Genomic DNA, 22,949 nt, shown 5'->3' on the forward strand with positions numbered 1-22,949 from the left:
CAGAGACACAAACTAGACTAATAGTTGTCTAAACTGAGGGTGGGGGAGAAATTGGGAGATGACAGTAACTGCTAATGGGTACAAGGGTTCTTTCTGGGTTGACAAAAATATTCTAAAATTGATTGTGGTGATGGTTACAGAACTAAGAACATGATAACCACCACTGACTTGTACATTTTAAATGAGTGAATTTTATGCTTATGAACCATATCTCAACAAAGCTGTTTATAAAAAGAACCAGTTGGCTATCTTCCTTCATTTTAACAGATTGCAGAGAATCTGGTAAGGGATATTATGAAATTAAGTGAAGGAAGGCTCCCAAACGCACTACCTCTGCCCAAGATGTCATTCACTCATTCAAACAATATTTATCAAGAACCTACTACAAGCCATAATTTAGAATGCACGACATCAGAGGTCAAATCCAGCCAGCAGGCCAAACACGCCAACCTCCGTGCTGGATGCTAGAGGTGCAGGGGAAGGAAAGGGATGAATGAGAGCAGCCCGGCCTCCCCTTGTGAGGTTTACGGCCCAGGGAGGAAGGCAATCAGGTACTGAGGACCACGCAGGTGAGATACAACCATACACGGAGAGAAGTGCTATGAAAGAAGGAACCCACAGCCTGGGAGTCCACAGAACAAGGGACTGACCCGGGCCAGGGCTCAGAGAAGGCTTTCTGGCAGATGGACTTGAGTCGGAGATCTGAAGGAGCAGGAGGGAGCCACATTTACAAAGGGGCAGGGAACGTGGCCTGGTGAAGGGCCGAGGCTGCAGTGCAGAGTGGAGGGCGGGGCCTGCAAGGCAGCCGGGGCTCCCCAGACTGTGTTCCCCTGCCGGTCGGCCTCACAGCCCCAGGCCCAATCCCTGGAGACTGTGGGAGGGGGCCAAGCACCACCTGCCAGCACTGACGGTGTAGAAACCCTCTGCCAGATTACCTACGAAGGCACAGGTAGGACAGTTAATCCATCAAAATATGTTTCTTGATCACCTAATGAAGCGCCCATCATTTTACCCAATATCCTCCAGGACACAAAATAAGAAACCGCAACCCCTGACTTCAAAGGGGAAACGGCAGTTGAGGAAACAAGCCCAAGCCCTCAGCTCTGCTACTCAAACATGATGGCACCCCCGTTCCTGGTACCTGGAATGTATTTCCCCAGGTCTCCCAGAAGGCTGTTCCCTCGTTTCCCTGAGGTCTCTATGGAATGTGACTTATTTCCCTTGCCACCCCACACAAAACAATCCATTAACCCTCTCTCCTTCTCCCCACTCTCGCCCTGGCCCCTCTCCCTTCGTCCCCTCCCCCAACGCTCCCGTGCCCAGGCACTCCCTACGCCCTCCCCTTGCTTAGTTTTCTCCATCACATTTAACTCTACCTGTTATACATGTACTAGCTTGTTCACTGGCCAGCTCTTACACTAGAATATACGCCTTAGGAGGGCAAGAACTTTGATTTTTCACAGCTGTATTGCCAGCACCAAGACCTGACATAGAGTCAGCTCTCAAATAGACATTGGTGGAATAAATGCAAATACGAAACACTTCAAGAAATTTAAAGCCTACATTCCTTGATTTACGACCTTGGGCAAGTTATTTCTTTATGGCTCAGTCTCACTTCTAAAATAAAAATAATAAAAGTATCTACTTCGTGGGTAAATAAGGTAAATCACATAAATGTTTATTATCATTATTACCATCACGGTGTGTTATGGCTCTATTTTGTGCCATGCGTTAAAGGGGGAGTTTCAAACACATATCTATCTCATTTAATTTTCATACAAACCCCAGCAGATAACTTTTATTACAAATTCCCTCTGGACAGATGATGAAACTGAAGCTCAGAGAGACTAGGTGAGCTGTCCAAGGTCACACAGCGTTAGCCGCAGAATTAAAATTCAAACTAGCACGATGGGCCTCCCTCCTCTCTGCCTACCTGCAAACTGAAAATGCCAAAGGAGGCTGGAGGCAGGAGACTGGTGTGCGCTGGAGCAGGTGGGGCGTGTTCAGTCCTGCGCCGAAGGACTAAAGGGACTCAGAGTGGACAAAAGTCATTCTAGGTCAAAAAAAAAAAAAAAAAGAGGAGGCGGGGCAGTTCTTTTCCACAAAAGCCTTACACTATGGCAATACAAACAAGAGAGGACAATAGTGGAATCACAGGACTGGCACTCGGAGGAAACCTTAGATGCATCCGGTCCAACCACTTGTGCTGCAGAACGAGAAACTTAGCTGCCAGCCTGGCCTGTGAATGGCTGTTAGGGCAGCACATTGCTGACGTTTCCATGCTGAACGACATGCGTCCTCATTCATATTTATTTAACTCCTCTTCAAAACCCGTAGAAGTAACACATACTCACTACACCTAGAGAAAATAAGCCACATGAGAAAAAAGTGGTGTCCCCGCCAACAGCCACAAACTATGTTCAACAGTTTTATATTTAACAGGGGTCAGAGTTTGAATGTCAGAACAGAGCTGGAACCTGGGTGAACTGTGCTGTTTCCAGTTTTGTTTCCAAGTCTGTTTGCAGTTCATTTGTTCATTCATTCATTTATTCAGCCAGCAATTACGAGGACCTGGTATGTGACTGGCACAGTTCTCGTCATTGGGATTCTGCACCAAAATACAATGACCCTTCATTCCTTTCCCACAAAAGCTGAAGGATCTGTTAAAAACAACACTGAGGGCAACTAAATAAACACCACAGTCTGGCCAAAGCTCTCAGAGAGAACACATACATTCATCTCTGCCGCCCCCGCATCTCACTAACACAAGAAAGACTTTTAAAGCATAGACCCACAATTTCAAAGAGAGCAGAAGGGAGATGATAACAGAATTTTGAACACTGGAGGGCACAGGGACAAGTGTTAATTGACAGGAAACCTAAGGCAGCGTCCAGCCGCCCACCCCCCCCAGGGGCTGAGAGACCACAGCAGCAGGATGGCTTACCAGGGGGCCTGATTCAAGTTGGCTTCAGAAGAGTCCCAGCCCCCACCTCTGCAGGTGACTGTCCCACCCCCAGCCCAGGGGTGTATGCTTTGGAGAAAGTAAAGCATAAGGCCTCTGGGCTAGAGGAACTGAGCAAAGGGAAATGCAGGCGCCACACTGAAAACAGGGGCTTAAGTTGAAGTACAGGAGGCCCAGACCCCTGCCCTCCCCATTAGATTCCTGGGCACAAGGGAGAGCCTCAGACCGGTCCAAGGAGATGACAAGATTCCTCTAGGAATCTGAACAGCTCAAGAGAAAACACCTAAGATACCAACTTAAATAAAACAGGCCACCCAGGTCACCCTCTATGTGTGGCCCGGAGTCCACAGCACTACACACAAATGCACACACAGACACAGGCAGACAGAGACACACAGACAGACACACACACACGCACGTACACATACACACACATAGGCAGTCAGAGACATACAGACACACACACGCATGTACACACACACACAGACACACATACACATACACACACGCACACACACACAGACACAGACACACAGACAGACACACACACACACAGACACACACACACACAGAGCTTAATACCCTACGCAAATATAAGCAGATTACCAAGGACCACTAGACTTCTGGTGAAAGCCTGTCGTAGGAAAGACAGAGGAAAAGGAAAAGCACACACACACACACTATAGGAAATCATGAGGAATAATCTTTCCTCCCCAAAATAAAGGTACCATTCATAGCCTCGGAGAAATAACAGGTGATAGTGCATCCATGAAATCAACACAGGATGCTATTTTTCAAAAGTATATTTTTAGAAAACATAAGAACTCTTAGAAATTGAAAATATGCTAACTAAAATGAAAACCTCAATAGAAGCCTATAAGACAAAGCTGAAGAAATCACCCCCCAAAAGGGGGTGGGGAGTAGGGGAATAAAGGTGATAAAATTAAAGGACCAATCGAGGAGATTCAATACTCAAATTGTTGGCGTTTCAGAGGAAAGGAGACAGAAAATGGCAGGAGCAAAAATATCAATGAAGTAATTCAAGAAAACTTTCCAGAACTAAGCAATGTGTGTTTCAAGATTGAAAGGTTCCAGAGCACACCGGATGAAAGCGCATCCACAGTAAGGCATGTCATTTGTGAAATTCCAGAACACTAGGCAGAGAGAAGACTTTTATACAGGACACTAGAGATTCCAGAGAGAAAAATCATGCTACCTACAAAGGATTAAAATTGAAATGGCATTAAACTTCTCTACAGTAACTCTGGCATTTAACAGACAATTAAGGGTGGCCGGATGGCTCAGTTGGTTAGAACGCGAGCTCTGAAACAGGGTTGCCCGTTCAATTCCCACATGGAATGGTGGGTTGTGACCCTGCAACTAAAGATTGAAAACGGCGACTGGACTTGGAGCTGAGCTGCGCCCTCCACAACTAGATGGAAGGAAAATGACTCAGAGCTGATGGGCCCTGGAAAAACACAATATTCCCCCATATTCCCCAGTAAAAATTTAAAACAAAACAAAAACTGTTAGGAGAGCTACTGAGTGTTTAAATTATTTTTTTAAAAAAAGACAATTAAGCAATGCTTTGCACGCACAGAAAGATCCCTAGCGCCTAGAATCCTGCAGTGTGAATACTTCTTTCATCGCAAAGCCTCCTGTGTGGTCCAGTGCACTGGCCCTGGTGCCTTGACCGCATTGGGTTACTCACTGTGCACCCCTCGACTCTAGGGTAGAGATAAGCTCAGCACAAGGTGCTATGGGGTTCCCTAAGGAAGGGACCCAGCCCAGCAAGGGGGAGCAAGTAACGCTTAGAGGACGGAAGTGACATCTAGACTGAACCCTCAAGGATAAGTAACGGATATACAGCCTGAAGTTCCAGGCTGCAGGAGTACGTGCAAAGGCTTGGGGACACGTCACGATCCATCTAATGGCTAACTGCACACAAGAATCCTAGTCGACAGGCAAAACTGAGGTCAGGAACAAACCAACCCATGCTCAAGTGGCACCGTGGTATGACCAGGTATTTCGGTTGGTTGTAATCATCTTTTCCAGAACAAGCTGTATACGAATCAATAAAATGCTACCAATCTGAGCATTAAGAATGAAGACATGGAGGCAGAAGGCTGGCTCTGGATCGCTGGAGCAATCTGGCAAGCCCAGAGGGCACAGGCCACCATGAAGCCAGTGCCCTAAACAGAAAGGGGAAACCAGACCTTACAACAAGCTTGCAGAGGCCTGGGATAAAGGGTACCTGGGACCGCGGGCTGACTGGGGCAGGGAAGTTCTCTGCTCCGGGGCCTCCTCTCCTCCTCCAACCTGTGCAAGACAGAGCTGTCAGCTCAGAAGACCCCAGGCCGGCAGCCAAAACACTGAGATTACAATCCAGGTCTCCAGGCCACCTCCCACCCCTTACCGTTCTGCCGGCTGACCTCAGGTTTCCGTGCAGATTTTCACTTGCTGGATTTCAAGGTAAGAAGAAACGGCCAAGGATGAATAACAGTCTGGCCCCACCACCATCTAACTCAGATTTATGGAGGCAGCTTTCTAGATAGCGCCTCCGGCCCTCAGCGCCTCTCCCCACCCGTGGAAGGAGGCAGCTGGGGCTCCAGTCTAATTGGATTCACACAGCCCCTATATGATCTCGTGCTTTGCAGTGGTGGCTTCGGCAGTGGCAGTGAGGTTTCTGAAACAGAAACAGTCAGGGTCTGTTTGCTTCGCTTCTGTGGCTGGGAACCTGCTGTGATCTCAGCAGCCAAGAAGGAGCCTTTCCTTCCCAAAATGGTCCTTTGCCATTTTGGTCCTTTGCCGAACAATGCGCCGTCCTCTCCGGGGCTTGCCAAGGTCTGGCTCTGCTGATAGTATATGTTCAACGTCAAGGGGTGCACTCAGCTCCAGCTCCCAGAAGCGGGGCCCAGGCCAACCTGATGCAGCCAGGGAGCCCAGCCAGAGGTGCTGTCTTCTCTAAGTGTAAGAATCTCCTGCTTCCCAGAGCCAGGTCCCTTCTTTGCTCACTTTACAGACATTTCACATTGCACAGATATAACACTTCCCAGTCTGTGGCTCTCAGAATTTGAACCACCTGCGCGTCATCAGTCTCCAAGCTGTCACTCTTTACTATACAAAAGGGGAAAGCGGGGGTATGGGGTGGGGTGGGCCAAAGGTGGGTGCTGTGGACACTGCACTGCTGTCACAAATCCTGGGCCAAGTCAACCGCCAGCTGGGAGTGCCCGTCTCTGACACATGCACCCCAACACTACACTGTGTGCATGGGTGAAGCAGGCGAGCATGTGAGCAAGCATGCGTGTGTGTGAGAACATGAGTGCGAACAGCATGTAAGTCCACATGCAAGAGTGAGCATGCATACTGTGGTGAACGTGTATGTGTGAGGGGGGACAGAGGCGAGCGAGTGTGTGTGAGCCAGCTTGTGTGAGAGCATGAGAGTGAGTGTGTCTGAACAAGAAATATGGGTGCGTGTGTGGAAGCGAACACAGAGCAGGCCCCGGGCCACCAAGGCCAATTAGCAACTTGAGACAGCTCCTAGTAAAGGCAGAGAGTACCAGGCCTCCTCACCCACCCACCACAAACACACACACACACACACACATATCCAGAGGCCACAGAGCAGGCCAAACACAAACCCAGAATCCCCAGTGTCCCACTTCAGTCACCTCTTCCCTCCCGGCCCACGCCTGGGCCTCCGGGTCCCCCCCTCACTCCAGCCTCACACTCTGACCCCAATTTTCCACTCAGAAGCAGGTTTTTTTTAAGACAAGGAAAAATCGCCTTACTTCCTGAGGGAGCGATAAATGAGGATTCTGGAAGTGACATTCTGAAAGTGGTCTGAGCTACTTGGAAGAAAAGGGGTAGATAAAATACAGGGCATTTTGGACCACACGTCACCAAGAGGGGGAGGTCCTGTCTGCAGGGAGAGGCAGTGGCCCCCTGTAGCCTGCCTCAGGGCGCTGGGCCACGTCTGGGAGCCCCAAGTAACAAGGCTTGTCTACTACGCCGAACACAAAGACACAGACCCACAGAGACTGCTGTCTGCCCAAGCAGCCTTCCCTCCTGTGGAAGCAATTTGCCACGCCCGCCACCAAATCAGCCAGTTAAGGGAGAGAACCTGCCCCTCACCTCTCTTCTGGATGGTCAGCTGAACACCTGAGAGCAGCCAAAGAAGGGGCAGAGTCAGCCTGACCGTCACACCCACACTTTTGTTCAGTGTCATGCTAAACAATCTCTCCCTTTCCTTCTGAATACTGCACAACAGTCAACAGCACAAACTTTGGAATCAGACTAACCTAAGCTGACAGCCGGCCCTCCCAGCCGAGTCTCTGCTTCCCCCTACGTAAGATGGAGTTAGAGTTTTCGAGATAAAGTCATTGAATAGGACATGCACCTGAGGGGCCTGTACTGTGCCTGGCACACAATAAACACCTGACAGGTAACAATTATTATGAGTGTTCTTGCTGCTACCTGTTCTTTCAATTCTCCACATAGGGGCCACAGTTGATCCTTTTCAAATGTAAAGCAGGACTGTCTCTCGTTGGTCAAATCCCTCCAGTGGCTCCCACCTCTCCCATCATAGAAGCCAAAGCCCTCCAAATGACCTTCAAGGCCCTCTATGATCTGAATCCCATGATCTCCCCTTGCTCACCTCACTCCAGCTATACTGCTCCTACCTCAGGGCCTTTGCACACCCTGTTCCCACAGCCCTGCGAGGCGCCTGCTGCAGAGATCCACAGGGCTCGCTCCACCATCTTCTTCCAGCTCTGCTGAAATGTCACTTCCTCAGTAAGGCCTTCCCTAAGTACCCTGTTTACACCGTACGGAACCCCTGACTCCTGCCCCACCCTCCACCTCTTCTCTCTTTCATTTTTGTCTGTCATCTGATATACCACAAATTTTAATTATTTACTTATTGTCTGTCTCCCCCACCAAAATATACGCTCTTGAGGACCCGCGAGCCTGAACAGTAGCTGGCCCAGAGGAGCCTCTACAGTATCTGTGGAACGAATGAGTCTCAGGACACTTAGGGTGAACCAGGCTGAGGCTAGGACTGGAAACAAAGTCCTGGGACCCACTCACAAGTTGTCAATCCCTGTGGCTTAGTGGCCTCCTCTGGAGAAAAGAGCCTCAATCCAGCCACTTCTCAAGGTCATTGTCAGGGGAAAGGACAGTAAGAGAATGCTTGGGAATACGCTCTCGTGCTGTCACGGTGCAGAGCCCTACAGAAATGAAAGGCCCCAGATCTACTTCTCCAGCAGTATCCCCAGGACAACTTGCAGTCCCAGGGCGGGAGGGGGCTGGGTGCTAAGAGGCTACCACGCAGGGGATCTGCACAAACGTGGTTCCTGCTCTAAGGAGCTAGCTGAGGCAGCTTTGAGGTCCCCTGATCAGCGGGCACATCCAGTGTTATTCCCCACTGAATCCCTGCTCCCAAGACCTGTATGCACACAGTAGGTGCTCGATAAATGTCTGGCAAACACATCGATGAGCAAATCCCATACTGATAACCAAATAGAGACTAGAAAGTTCACCAATATTAAGATCCTGAACAAAATATTAGTTGACCTAAAACAGCATGCAGACAACAGCCGCAATGGGTAAGACTGACAGACACATATATTTTCATTCTCTTCATATCATGGGCAAGTGTATTCTAAGGTAGACACTAAGGAATTGGTGCAGAAAGCCCCAGGGACTAGAGCACAAGTTCAGGAAACCTCTTTGCAGTGAGTGCATTAAGAATTAAGCCAAAATACCACAGAAGGTGACAGAATGGATTCTGTCAATATTAGCTGTTATTATTAGCACAACTATTAGTGCTTTTATTATTGTCTTGGCCACCCTCCAATGGAACAAGCAGGAAACTCGGAGACAAAGCACTTAGCCATCCTATCTAACAGACAGTGGCCTGGGCACACTGCTTCCCTGCTGAACCCTGTCTTCGTCACCTGTAAAATGAAAGGGAACACGGCACAGTCCCGGCCACGTGGAAGTTGGCACTCCCGTCTCCAGCATGCTTCCGTTCAGCCCCCAAATGTCTACTGCATGCCTGCTTTGTACCAGACGACATTTCCGACACTGGATGGACAGAGGGCATACACACAGCAACAACCCTTACACTCAGGGAGAGCCCTTTGCAGCTGACTTTGTAGACCAAATGCAGTCAGGCCCCAGCCCTCCAAGTACGTCAGCTTCCAAATAACATCCCCCTTCCTCCATGGGAGAAAGGACTCTCATTTCCCAAGGGTTCTGTGCTGCTGCTGAGGAAGAGGCTAAACCTGCAGTGTTCAGGGCAGTGAACACTGCTCTGGGAAGTCAGGAGCTTCAAACACGAGAGGACATCCTCAAGTAAGCCCTTCCTCCAGCTCCTCCGTGAGGCCTTATTCTTCCCATTTTGCAGAAGAAGAGACTGAAGCTTTGCCCATGTCAAACTCGGAGACGAGGAAGGCTCTAGAGGACAAGGCTAAGAGGACAGAGCACCCCGAGTCTCCAGGAGCACTCCTCCCCATGACAGTGCCCGGCTCAGCTAGCTGGGGAGAGAGAAGTAGCACCAGGAGAGAGGCTGTCAAGGGCGCGGGGCCCCTGGGGTGAAGCCAGGCCACTCAGCTGCTGGAAGCTCTCATCTCAGACCCGCTTTCTGCAAAGCCCTCGCCCCAGAGCCCACCCAACTGTGACTTAGCGCCCTGGGCCCAGCCGCCTGCTGCAGAAACAATGACGCGGCCAGGAAGGCACCTCAGATTTCCCTAGCAGACCCCCAATATTTATAAGTGACCTGGCAAAGGCTCCTTTCACAGCAAGATTGAGCAGCAGCCTCAGTGAAACAGAAGACGGGCCACTGGCTCATAGCCCCTTCCAAGTGACCCTTCCACTCTCCTCCAGCCACTGAGCTGCCCACACACCTACCCTCCCCTGGGCGGAATCTTATTTGAAGCTCTCTGGAGGCCATCTTAAAAATGGGCAAAGGCAGGTCCTTAAAGATTCTCTCAAGGAATCTGCCAGGACCACTATTAAATGGTCCTCCAGAGTGTCCTGTCCTAGGCCCGTGGGGTGACACCGCCTTAGGAGATTCCAGTCCAGAGAGGAGAGGGGCCCATGAGAGGAAGAGACGAGACTCAGAGAAACGAGCCAACGAGCAGGTCAGAGGTGGCAGTGTCTGCTCACGCTCTGTGCATGAGCACTGGGGATGGCTGCAGCGAGCCTGCCAGTCTGTGCCGTAGGGGGAAGCGCGAGAACAATGCGCTAACCAGCCGTCCACTGTCTCAAAGGCACTGTGTGTCCTGACACAGGAGACAATGCAACAAGGTGCTGACACAGGGGCCAGCCCGGATCAATAGGGTGCCAGTCAGAATGATGAGGACAAGCACAGACATTGGCAGCTAGCCTGCAAGGCCTGAGAAGAAATCCACCTTAGTTAGACCAGGATAAAGGGTGAGGGTTTGCACAAAACAACAGTCAGGGGCACATTCCAGGTGCGTTTTCTAAATGTGTGTGTAGGTTGGGGATGGGCAGTTGCAAGGGGGGATGAATCGTGGGGCTCAAAGAGAGGAGTAAGATTTCAAATCACTGAGGAGGAAGGTATCTTAGAGATTATCACATGCAAAATACCCAACTTTACAATCCCAAACCCAAAGTCCCTGATCAGTAAATAGCAGTTTTTGCTTAATCCGCAGCAGTGACGGAGGCTCACTACCGATCTATCACAAGATAGCCCATTCCTCTGCTGGATGGCTGTAGCCATGAGAAAGTTCTCCTGGAACTGGACCCAAATCTCACCTCCTGGAATCCCCACCCGTGGGTCCTAGGTTTGGCCTTTCAAAGCCAAAGGATACATTTAATCCTTCCTCTTCCACATCAATCCCAAATGTGTTAGAAAACCATTACTGTGCCCCCTCCCATAACATTCCATAAAAATAACTTCCAGACAAAATGACTATTCCCAAACCCTTCATCCATTTCCCATGTGGTATAGTTTCTACCATCTTAGTCACCCTCCTCTGGATGAATTCAAATTTGCCAGAGTCCCAACCAGAACTAACAAAACCAGATGCTGCAGATGTGGTGTGAGCTCCCTAGGGCAGAATCTAGTCTGCACTCCCGGGAGCTGAGCTCCCTACCCAGGACGGTACTGCTTAGCAACTTCACGGCCTGGTTAGCTTGTATTTTCTTGCACTGATTCATTCAATTCATACACATGAGCTGCCTACTTTGTGTTAGGCACTGGCCTAGGTACACGGGGTACTAAGGAAAAAGCGATGGCATCTGTGTGCTCAGGGAGACAGCCTACTCGGAGAGATTAAAAAACAAAAAGAGATAAAACCATGGGGAAAGGAACGTGCTGCTGCAGTCTTGTAGGAGGCTGACTAGAGATACCTCCCCCAGCAAGAAGGACGACGCTTCAGGTTAGTCTTCCAAGATTGCAGGACTTGTCTACAGCCTTGGGGACTGGATGTACCCCCCACCCACGAATAGCTAACATTTTGGACAGAACACGTGAAACATCAACTTCAGACGATGGAAAATAGACAGCACAGAGCTATACTCCCTGAGAGAAAAGAACAAGAGCGTGAGTCTATGACTTCCCAGCTTACTACCTAGAGTCAGCTTCCACGCAGCAGCACGGGGGCAGAGGGGGGAATCCAGATGGAGCCCAGTGGTCCCACCAAGTGAGGAAATAGAAATGCGACTTCACAGAGCTAGAATGTTCCGGGTGCAATACTGGAGGGGAGGGGACTGCACAGAGAGGGTGCCCTGGAGGTCTACAGAAGAGCCCCCTTGAATCTCCGCTGATCTGCACGTGTGGGGTGAACCTCCACAAGGCTGAGGAAGGAACCAATGGAAGGAAAGCAACAGGCCAAACAATTTGTGGAGCTCACACAGAGCCAGAAAGAGTTCACATTCCCACCCACGAAAGTGGGGAGACGTCATAACGCATGGGGCACTAGACAGAATCCCCAGAATTCTGTCTAGTAATCGATGCCTTAGTAACAATGTTAAATTAGCCCCAACTAAAGCCTGGATCCCCCCGAACAAAGCTTAAAAGCAAGCCTCAAAATCATTACACTGATCACAAGCAATTTAAATGCATGCCAGAAGAAAGTCCAATACTATTTAAAGAAATAAAACCAAACCCAGCAAGATTAAATTCACAATGTCTGACATCCAATCAAAAATTAGCAAGCATTCAAAGAAGCCGAAAAATGTGATCCATAAACAGGAGAAAAATCAGTGAATAAAACAGACCCCAAAATGACAGCAATGATGAACCTCACAGACCAGGATGAAAAACAACTATAATAAGTATGTTCCGTACGCCCAAGAATATAGAGGAAAACAAACGTGAGGAGAGAAATGAAAGATATAAAAAAATTCAAATGGAACTTCTAGAAATGAAAAATACAATACCTGAAATGAAAAATACACTGGATGGAATTAATTAACATCAGATTAGACACTGCAAAAGAAAAGGTCATTGTACTTGCAGACACAACAATAGAAGTACAGGAAGAAAAACGACTGAAAAAAATTAACGGAGCATCAGCAACCCATAGGATAATACCAAACAGATAATACACTGGTAATAGGAGTTCTAGAAGGAGAGGAGAGAGAAAGGGGGACAGAAAAATACTTGAAAAAATAATGGCGAACAAATTTTCAAATTTGCTAAAACTATGCAGGTAAGAGATAAAACCAGGCCGGATGGGAGAAGCACCCCAAGCCAGGCAGACCACACCAGGGACAATGAGAAACAAAGCTGCGTAGTGGGCAGGAGGAGGAGGGAGCACAGGTAACTTGGCATTACAGAAACCAAAGGGGCAGAGTGGCTCTCCGTGGAAAGCTGGGAGGCTGCATAGGGCCGATGCCAGTTCACGGCGGGCCCCGCACGCCTCCCTAGGCGTTTGGACCTCATCTCAGAGGCCGGGGACTCCCTCATCCCGGACAAGGGCAGCTGGGTTCTGAACTTAAAGTCAGTCCTCCTAAGCAGGAGGGTCCAGAGAACAGAAGGGAGGTGTGAGGCCTGGCTGTGACGTCTGAGCCCTCACCCTGCCTCTGTGGAGATGACCCAGCTGAGGTGTCCAACCTTGGACTCCTTGGGAACAAACACCAGAGGCAACAAAAGCATCCTACCCGTCTGAAAGGTTCTTCCTGGAACCAGCTAACTCTTAAGCCAGAAAGGATCTCAGGGCTCACAGACTCCTCACTTTACCGATGACAAAGGTTTAAGGCCCAGAGAAGTGACACGACTGGTCCAGGGCCATTTAGGTGTCCTGACTCCCAGCAGACTGACTTGCCACTGCCCCCTCTGCCTGTTCCGGTCCCCACTGCACCTCCAGCACTAGGGACCGCTCCGGATGGTGCTAATGAGTCTGTGCATGTCTGCACTGGCCTGTCTCAGCACAGCCACTCCAGCTCCTCGGGACAGTGACAGGTTCCTGGCGTCACTCACCTCCGGAACTTCCAGAGGCAGGTGACCTGTACGTGTCTCCTTCACGTGCACTGAGCAATAGTAATCTGGCCTGACTGGGGAAGGGCGGAAGAGATAAAACTCCCTGAGGATGGGAGGCCAGAGCTGTCCTGAGCCTGTGTAGGTTTGACAGGGACAGAGAAACGAGACAGAGAGAGCCTAGCCGACCCACCCAGCCTGGGAGTCAGCAGGCGACCCCCCAAAGGCAGAGATGGGCTGGTGAGGAAATGCCATCCCCCGGCCTCTCAATCCTCTCCCTTATCAGATGGGCCCTGAGCCAGGCACAGTGCTTGCCACCCACCCTCCCTAGGGGAGGAAGAGGAAATTGTCTTGAACTCTCCTTCTCCCCCTCCCCAAGGCCAGCACCCTCCCTCAGCCCCAAATTCACTGCAGGATCTGGGTTGGGCGGCACCTCTTTACAGGGGTAAAGAATGAGCAAATTCTTGGGCTATTCCTGGAGCCTTGATTTTTATCTTCCTTCCATTCTGGTCAATTCTGAGAGGCCAGCAGCCCGGAATGCCAGAGAGATCTGAGCCCGGCCCATCAGACCCAAAATAACCCCACACGTGCCTCTCAAGTCCTCACGGATTTGGCCATTTCGGGTGCATGTTTTCCCACAAAGCTGGGAACTCAGAGGTGCCCCTGGGTGGGTGAGGAAGACGGGAGCAGGCGTGGGGCTAGGGGCGAGGAAGGGCACGGGGCAAGAAGAGGCAGAAGCCAGGGTGGGGATCAGAAACTCTGGCTGTGGCTCCTCCACTCAACTGCCTAGAGGGCCTACGATAACCAGCCTCAGTTTCCCCAGCTGTGAAACTTCCAAGCAGGGGCCTCCTCGTCCCTATATCTTCCTGTCGGGTCAGTGTCAGTCCTCCCCCCAGAGCTGCAGACCCTCTAATAAGGAGCTCCCGCCTTACAAGGAGTCCTATCTCCTTCCTCCACAGGGCATTTCAAGCCCCTGCTACTGCGGACGTGGATGGTTTTAAACCAAGCATGTGCTCTAAGTGTCCTGGACACGGCCAGATGAGAGACATGTTTCTTTCTATATTACAAACGCAGTATTTATTCATTCAAAGCATATGAGTGGCCACCAAGTGCTAGGCAATGAGAAACCATCAGTGGAGGCGAAAACCAAGGCTTCTGCTCCTTCAGAAGGAACAAAGAGACAGAGATTGAGGTGAGCCGCTAGAAACGTCCCTGCCTGTCAGAGACACCGTGGGGGCTGCACACGTCCTGAGTGTGTAAGTCAGTTCTCTGGCTTGAAATCCTGGGGAGTGGGGAGGGTGCAGTGGCTGCAGGGTCTCAAAAACAGCAGGAGCCACAGACCAATTCCCTACACACGGGGTCTAGGAGGTGGCCGCACTTATGCGTGACATGAAGCAAGACTGCGTTAAACACCCTTGACTTAAAACCACCACAAAACAGATAGTGCCTTTTCAGGTGTTTCTTTAAGGGTGCACCAGCCTTCCTATGAATGCCTGTAAGCATTTTTTGGCAATAACTGGCAACGAGAGGGGAGAGGAAATCGGGTGGGGGTGCAAAGAAGAAAGGGCCCGCAGTCTAAAGAATCACCTTCCACCCTCCTCTTTGCCCCAGAGTCAGGATGGGGCTCACCCTCACGAGCCTACCACCCTCCCTCACCCCAGCCCACAGAGAGAGGGTCAAATGCCTCCACTTCCACCTCCGCTGGTGGCCACGGCCCCACCAGAGCCAGCTGCGATGAAGACCCAGGAAAGCAGGCTGCCAGCCCGCCCCCCCAGAAGGGGGGACAATTCTGTGGCTTCCCCTCCTAGCATAAGCAGGTCCTGTAATCAGCATTAGCCCCAAAAGCATTCCCAGAAGCAGAAAACGTGTGTGGTTCGGGTCCTCCCATGCCAGGACTCTGCTTTCCCACGTGCGTCAGAATATACGCTCTGTGGAGGGAGAGGCCCACCTGGCCCGATGTCCAGCCTGCAGTGTCCAGGCCAACAGCAGGCTCAAAGCATGGAGCGGAGCACCCAGCTCGAGCCACGGTGGCAGCAAGGCCTGAGCACCCATTTCTAACTTGCCATCAGCCGGCAGAGGCTGGCCCCTCGGGGAAGCCCCACACACGTTCCAGAGAGGCGACTGCACTGTTTTGTTAAAGAACAGTCCTCAGAGCCCAACGCGCCGTCCACTGAGCACCCCAGAGGCAACTGTCCTTCTCCTACAGGACACCTGAGCTTGTGAAACGGCTCAGAGTCATTTAGATAAGAGTGAGGAAGGTGGAGGCCGAAACTGAGGTGACGTCGTTTTTATGCCAAAGTGGGTGTGACTAACAGGCAGTGACACTTCAGCTGGGTCAAGGAGGCGTCTCCTTTGAGTCCGACAGAGGGCCCTGGCGGCACCTGCTAGCCATCTCCTCCCTTCCTATCTGGCCTTCAGAGCCCACTGCTAGCACCACGGAAGCTGCGGGCCGAGCTCTGGCGGAAACGGGAAAACCAGATACAAGAGACGACAGTAGGCAGCCGGGAACAGCAAGGGCTGGGGACTCGCCTATCCCACAACGGCTGACGCTCTCTGATCACACTGAGCATCTGGCCCAAAAGCTGCCTCAGACCCTTAAACCAGAGTGCTCAGTAATTCCTTGTTGATGGACTGACACTGCGACTGCCGAGCGCACATCCCCACAGCCACCGACACCCAGAAAGCGGGGGCGAGGCTGGGCGGACAGCCTGGAGTCACACAGGGGCCTGGGTCACCCTCATGGAGAATTTAGCTACTATATGCCTCAAACTGGCAAACTTGGAGCAGGCTGAGGGCCCCCATCCAGTTTTTCCAATTCCTGGGCCAAAAGGAGTTGCTGAGGTTTCTCGTCTTGCTTGTGATGCCAGATTGCTCAAAGGTTTGCCGAGTCAGCTGTGCACGTTTTCATCGGCACTAAGCACGGGCACATAAGCTCACAGGCCGAGCAGGTATCATTGACCGAGCAGCAGAACCACAGTGCTGGCTGCCGAAGTCACCGCATGTGGCAGGGCAGCTCCCAAGGGTGGTGCAGCCGCGTGCTCCTTCCCACACACAGCCTCACCACGGCCTCGGGCTGAGCTGGGCCAATTCTCCCACCGCCCAGAGGAGAAGGACACCGGCCAAGGGGTGGAGGGAGCCGCGCAGTGATGGACGGCACTGTTTCACAAGCAGGGGAACTATCAGCCACAAGACATTTCTTTTCCAAGAAATGCCGAGAAAGAACAGGGAGAAAATAAAACGCCAAGGGGTTTTCAAATGAAAAAGCCCACTCAGCTTTGTTCTTACTTGATGAATGCGCAAACCCCCAGGCAGATGACAGGCGAGAGACACTGTTGTGCTAGGAAAGTGTATTTCATCACGTCTGGCCTGAGCTCTGCGGGGAGAGGTAAGTTTGATGGATGCTTGGCGTGGGGAGGACCTCTCCACCATCACCAACACGGCGACATCCTCTCAGCCAGGACGGGGGTCGTTAAGGACCCCAAGCTGGCTCTTCCTTCTGCCTCCCCATCATTGGTGATTTCACCAGAGAGAAGAGCTACCAAGGCAGGTGATAAGAAAACTATAAAACGAATACATTGTGGGAAGTCAAAATGTTAAATCCACGGTGAGCAGCCTGAGAAGGAAAAGTGAAGCCTGCAAATCATACAGGCCTGGGTCATCTTATTTCACATCTGAAGTTACGAGGAGACAGGGTAAAGTCTGGAGCAGAGTAGGTGCAGTATTTGCTGGTGGATGAATGACTTCCCAGCAGAGGCCTGGATCAGGAGTGACCAGCTGGCTTTCTTAAAGACCTGTCACTCACTGACTCACATTCTTCAGAGATGCCATGACAATCGGCAGAAGTACTGAGCAGCCAGGCTCCTGCTTCACTTCTACAGCTGCGGGAGCCCTAGCAGGAAACGCTGTCTAACACAGTGCCCAAATCCTAGCTGACCCCCCAAAACCTGCCCACATATACCCTGCGGCCGCACAAACACCACAGAATCCACCTCTAACACCATCTCCAAACCAACAGGAAAATTAAGTGTCCTGCCCTTGCCAGTTTCCCTGGGTGACCATTTGGGGCAACGAGTGGGCTGGGAAGGGAGAGAGCCTGTGCGTCTTCCAAAGACCTGGGTCTATTTCCAAATATGCTAATTCTCTTCCTCCTGGGTGCATAGAAGACTGCACGCACCTCCTGCCGCAAACACACACGCCTTGGGTGTGACTCTGCCAGTCCTCCCATCAAGAGTAGATTCTTTCCCTCAGCACCGGAGTGCCAGCCGGTCCTGTGACTTGCTCTGACCAAGCAGTAGATAGACTTTACATGGTAAGACGTCAGGACCTAGATCTCACAGAAGACTTGCAGATTCTGTTTCACCTAAAAGGCTAGTTTCCTTGAGAATGAGAAACCCATGGGGGAAGAGAGGCCCAGGTGAGAGCAGCACCAGTCACCAGACATGACAGAGGCTCCAGGACCATCCAGCCCTGAGAGCCGCCAGCTGACAGCCGCCATATTCATAAACCCAAGAAAGGAGACCAGCCAAGCCGGCCCAAAGGGCTAAGCCACAGAGCTGTGAGCAGATATAATGGTGCTTGTGTTAATTTACTAGATTTGGGGGTGGTTTGTTATGCAGCAATAGAAAATTGACATAAAACGCATCCAGTGAGTCCATGCAGTTACTCAAAAGGATGAGGTCATTTTATGCCCGCTGACGTGGAAAAATGGCTAAAGAAGTTGCCAAACAGTAAGTATAATACAACTAATTCTATTTATGAAAATTGATAGGATAATAGGGTGCTAGTCTCTCATAAAACTACCTAAAAAGAATATAAAACAAGGTATTAACAGTGATTATCTCTGAAGGCCAGGATTGTAGGAGCTTTTCCCTTTCCACAATTTATGTAATATTTGAATATTATAATGAGTTTACATTACGTTTTGCAACAAACAAAAGTACTTTTTAAAAAGTTTTTCATTTTGAATTCTGCTATAAGCTAATTTGTCTTCAAACATCCCCTTTCATCTTGCATTGCCCTACTCAGGAAGCAACACTAGCTCCCCACTGCTAGCCTCCTGACATCTGAATCTCTTCTGGGTGCCATTCAGGTACGTCTCTCCTGGGTCATCTCCGTCCAACTACCCAGGCCACGCCCAGCTCTCCCCAGACGTCCAGGCTTGCCATCCCCACCGCAACCACGCAGCGAGGCCCTACCTTTGCTTCTCTAAGTCCACCTGTTCTCCCCATGGAGGAACTCCAGGGAGAACCCAGCCCCATCTCCCCTTGGTTCCTCCACGGGCCCTCAGTTCCACCAAGCCCTGTCCTTGATTCTGAATTATTCTCCCTGCCCCTCCAAAGAGACCTTCACGGACACTACCAACTGGTCACCACTATGTCCAGCTTCTCTGTGTAACAGTGGGAGGGGACAGAGCCCAGACAGGTAATTCCAAGTCTCTCTGCTGCCCGCAGCCTGGGTGGTGGATGGTAACCCTAGGCTGCCGCTCCCTCCCCACCCTGTGCTTCTCCGGCAGCAAGTGGGAGCCAATTTGCCCTAATTTCGAGTGACTCGCGCCTTCAGGGATGCACTGCGCTCCGCCTCCCCACCCTCCCACGCGCCGCATACAGATCCAGACTTTGGCTTCAAACCTAATTGCCTTCCTGGGGGACCCAGCGGCTCTTCCTCACTCAGGTCTCTGCAATCTGCATGTCCAGTTTTTAAACAAAACTGTTTAGAATCTCTCGGGATTAAGACAAGTGGAAAACTGCAAGCCCAGACCACTACCTCACTTTCTCTAAAACAAAACACGTCATTCTGCATGTTCGCACTCCCCAAAATACACCCCCCCATTCAAATCCAGCCCATCACCATGCCCCTCTGAGCCCTTTTATAGGGCTTGGTCCACGTGGGGACAAGGGACTTGCTGAGGCAGAATCTGTTCCTTCTGTCGCTGGCCCCACCACCCGCAACCCCAGGGCTGCTGGAGAGTGTCAGGCCCCTAAGCTCCACACAGGCAGGCGGCCAGGTGAGTGGGCTTTGGCAGGGCTGCCAGGTACTGGGTTCAAGCTTTATACTCCCTCTAAGGAGGGGGCATTCACGTCACGGATATGTATTAACTATCGAAACGGTCAGGTGGGCTCTCAGCTGAGTCGCAGAACAAAGCAGGAGAACTCTTCCCACACAAACACATGTGGGGCACACCCAGCCATGTGCATGCTAGGGCAAGTAACACGTCACGGCCACAGCCTGCTCCCACCTTGCTCTGAGCATCCCAAGATCACTTCCCTCAGCCATCCACTGTTCTCAGAGGGCCATTCCCACCCCTGGCCTTCTCCCCGACTCTGACCCTGACACACTTTCCTCACTGGGTGTGGGAGGAGCACAGATGTGTGTGCCGCCAGCGACACGTGCACCCCTGCTGGTGGGAAGAGGGCTGTGAGCACAGGTATGACACGGCCAGTGCCCCCGCCCTCCAGGATTCTAGACGGCTGTCCCAGGCAGAGTTGGACATTGTTCAGGTTTTACAATAACATACCCAGATTAATTTTTCTTTTTAACCTAAGAAGGGCACTTTTTCAAATGTGCTCAAAGACACGATGAGGATTAGCAGTGGCCCTAAGCCACCAAGGCCAAGGCCTGGAACTCACGGGGACCCTGTACCAGAGGCCACCGGGGCCCTCGGCTTCCTGCAGCAACAGCCACACCTCCCCAGTTAGTGCAGGGATTCCAGAGGACCCACTGAGCTGCCTGACTCCTCAGACCCCTGTGCTCTCCATCCCATCCTTTCTTGTTCCCAGCACAAAGTCAGATATTTCTTTTTTTTTTTTTTTTTTTTTTTTTTTAGATATTTCTTTCAATGCTGACCATTGAGCACAGAAATGGTCATGAGATTCTCAGAAAGTGAGTGAGTATTCAAAGTACAATTAATTTCCAACCACTGTAAGAGAAGTGGGAAGGAAGACAGAGGGGAGAAGGGGTATGGTACACTCAAAAGCACAGATAATAATCAACAAAGGATAATCAGAAAGTAACCTGCATTTGCTCCAAACACGGACGGAAGCACACACTGTGTGTGACACGGAAAGCAGTGGAAGCCCTCCTTCTGGCTCCACCAGTTTCTCCAGGTTAAGTTTTTGGTATGTTTTTGGTTTGAGAAGAGAAAGTGGGTTTGGAAGCTGGACTTCACCCAGGCAGACACTCTTGTTTCATTATGTGATGGCTATAATTGAAGTTGAAATTATTAACTTGTTGGGCTAGAGTCCAGCAATGCAGCCTTCTAACTCCCAAATGCTCCAGGCTGGGGGCAGGAGGCGGTTACAATGAAAGTAGCAGCGAGTCCTCAGTGCAGGAGGGAAGTCAGGCAGGAATACCCTGCCACTACCAGACAGGCAACCATCTCTGCAAACAACCTCCGCCCCCGTCCAGCTTCTATCAGAAATCAGAGCCTCGGTTTACTCATTAACTTCATTCTATCCTCCATCCACCTCTAGGCCAGGGGCAGAGAGGGCACTGTAAGATGAAGAGGTATCTGGGAAGCCGCAGGATTAGAAGCCAAAACCCAGACACATGCCTTCATCCCATCTCAGAAACCACCTTTATCAGAGCTGGAAGGAACCTTAGCAATCAACCACCCAGCCTCCCCTTCTACAGGTGTGAAAGCCAGCCTGAAGAAAGCAAGTAACTTGCCAAAAGTCACCTAGCCTGACAGAGGCAGAGGCAGGAGCCAGGATGAGAACCTCCCAGCCAGGAGCTGGTCCTCATGCCAGAGGCTCAGCAGCAGGACAAGAAATGGCTGAACCCAAGCCATAGGACAGGATGCACTTCCTTCCTGGAAACTCCTTCAGTGAGGTCGCCCTCACTGCGGCTTCCACAGAGATACCCAGAAGGAGGATGGTCACCTGGGTAAAAGGACTAGTGATATCAGGCCATGCAGCCCTCCTGGGAAGCTTCCCACCAAGTTCTGCCTGCAGGTCCCCGCCGGGCGCAGGCCCTGCGGAATCTCTGTCACGCAGCAGGATGTGCTGAGCGGCAGGGACTCTCATCGCTTGGCTTCCGTCCTCACTCCCCACCACCTGATTTTCACCAGCCGGGTTTCCCTGAGCCCAGTCCACCCACAGGTGTGATGCCCCAAATCCCAGAGCAGCAAGAATGAAAGCCAACAGCCACCCAGGCCCCAGGGAGCTCGCCATTCCTGCTGCAGCAGCTCATGGTGGGCCCTGCAGAAGATGCCCAGGACCTGATGAGAACACCGCAGGACTGCGGTGGGGAGGGCGGGGCACGGTGGCCCCGTAGACTGCCAGGGTTGGAGCCCTGAGTCTGACCCGCTCTCAGCCTTAGCTGCGGCCTCTGTAAAATGGGGGGAAATGATAGCTACCTCGTAGGACTCTTGTGAAAATTCAATGAGCTTTAAATTCAGATGTAACACACTTTAAACAAATTAGTTGTGGACATATGTAGAGTCTGAAACTGTGGTAAATGAGGATGGTGACACATGTGAATCCTGGCACCCTGAGTCCAAAGCATGGCAGGACACTAAGGTTCGTGCCCACTCCTACGACACCAAATAATTTCCGCTTGTTCTTTTCTCACAGAAAAGAAGCGTTTGGCAAGATAAGCTACCAGCCAGCACCATGCTTCCCACCCCCCTACCCGCACCCCCCCACCATACTGCTGGGTTCTTGGAAGGTAAAACATGTACAAATCACCCAGCAGGAGGAAGCCACAGGATTAAACACAAAATGAAAGATAAAAAGGATGAGGTCTGTAAGCAGCAGCCCCAGGGAACCCCAATCAGCACCATTCACACCCTCTACCTAAGCAGCACCAGGCCAGCTCCACAGGGGCCTCATGCCCAAGTGCTGGCAACAAAGAAGCTATCAGCGAGAGCCCAGGGGCCTGTAGGAGCAGAGCGGACCCTGGTGACGGTCCTGGCAGAGGGTGCCCTGGCAGAGGGTGCCACCCCACAGCCGGGCATTCCCACAGCAGCCAGCATATAGGAACAGAGACAGGTAAAACTGGCCAGATTCCTGCAGACTCTTTTCTGAATGCGGGTGGGAAGTCCTCCACCCTGGCTCCCAAGTCTGCCGGGAGGAGACAGGAAGCAGGAAGTTACAAGCCTCTCCTGCTTCCCTAGGCTGCCTCTTTACAATCAGGGTGGCTCTCCAAGTAATGAAGAATACTACCAGCCACCAATCAGAAACAGTGTGTGGGGGGGTGAGGGAGGTAGTTGGGGAGTTATTCTCTCCTGGCCCCCAAAGCCCAATTTATGGAGCTTATCCATTCCAAGCCAAGAGCTGGGGCAGAGACACCTAGAATATATCAGCACCCCATGCTATCCACCTTCCCTAACCTACAGTGAAAGAGAAACTTTGACTTCAGACAGTTTATAACACACAGACTTTCTAAGGCCCCACCAAAATGGACACTGACCTGTTTTCTTTGAATTGCCCACAAACACTTTGGCTGCTGACAGATTTGAGAAGATCCCAGAATATTCCTGCAAGAAAATAAAAAATTAGGTCATCACTTCTCTGTGAAGCCATTCTAGGGTGAATGCTG

General features: G+C 51.1%; 1 protein-coding gene across 3 annotated transcripts in view; it reads right to left on the reverse strand.

Moving 5' to 3' along the window:
- Window positions 1-22,949, reverse strand: part of TSPAN9 (tetraspanin 9) — a 197,373-nt gene that overhangs the window by 169,452 nt on the left and 4,972 nt on the right. For all 3 annotated transcript variants that reach the window (XM_081060456.1, XM_081060459.1, XM_081060457.1), the window contains exon 2: window positions 22,821-22,887. The gene's annotated coding sequence lies outside the window, so the exon portion shown is untranslated. The remainder of the gene's footprint in view (window positions 1-22,820; window positions 22,888-22,949) is intronic.

Source organism: Rhinolophus hipposideros (assembly GCF_964194185.1).
Source record: "Rhinolophus hipposideros genome assembly, chromosome: 9".
Classification (NCBI taxonomy): Eukaryota; Metazoa; Chordata; class Mammalia; order Chiroptera; family Rhinolophidae; genus Rhinolophus; species Rhinolophus hipposideros.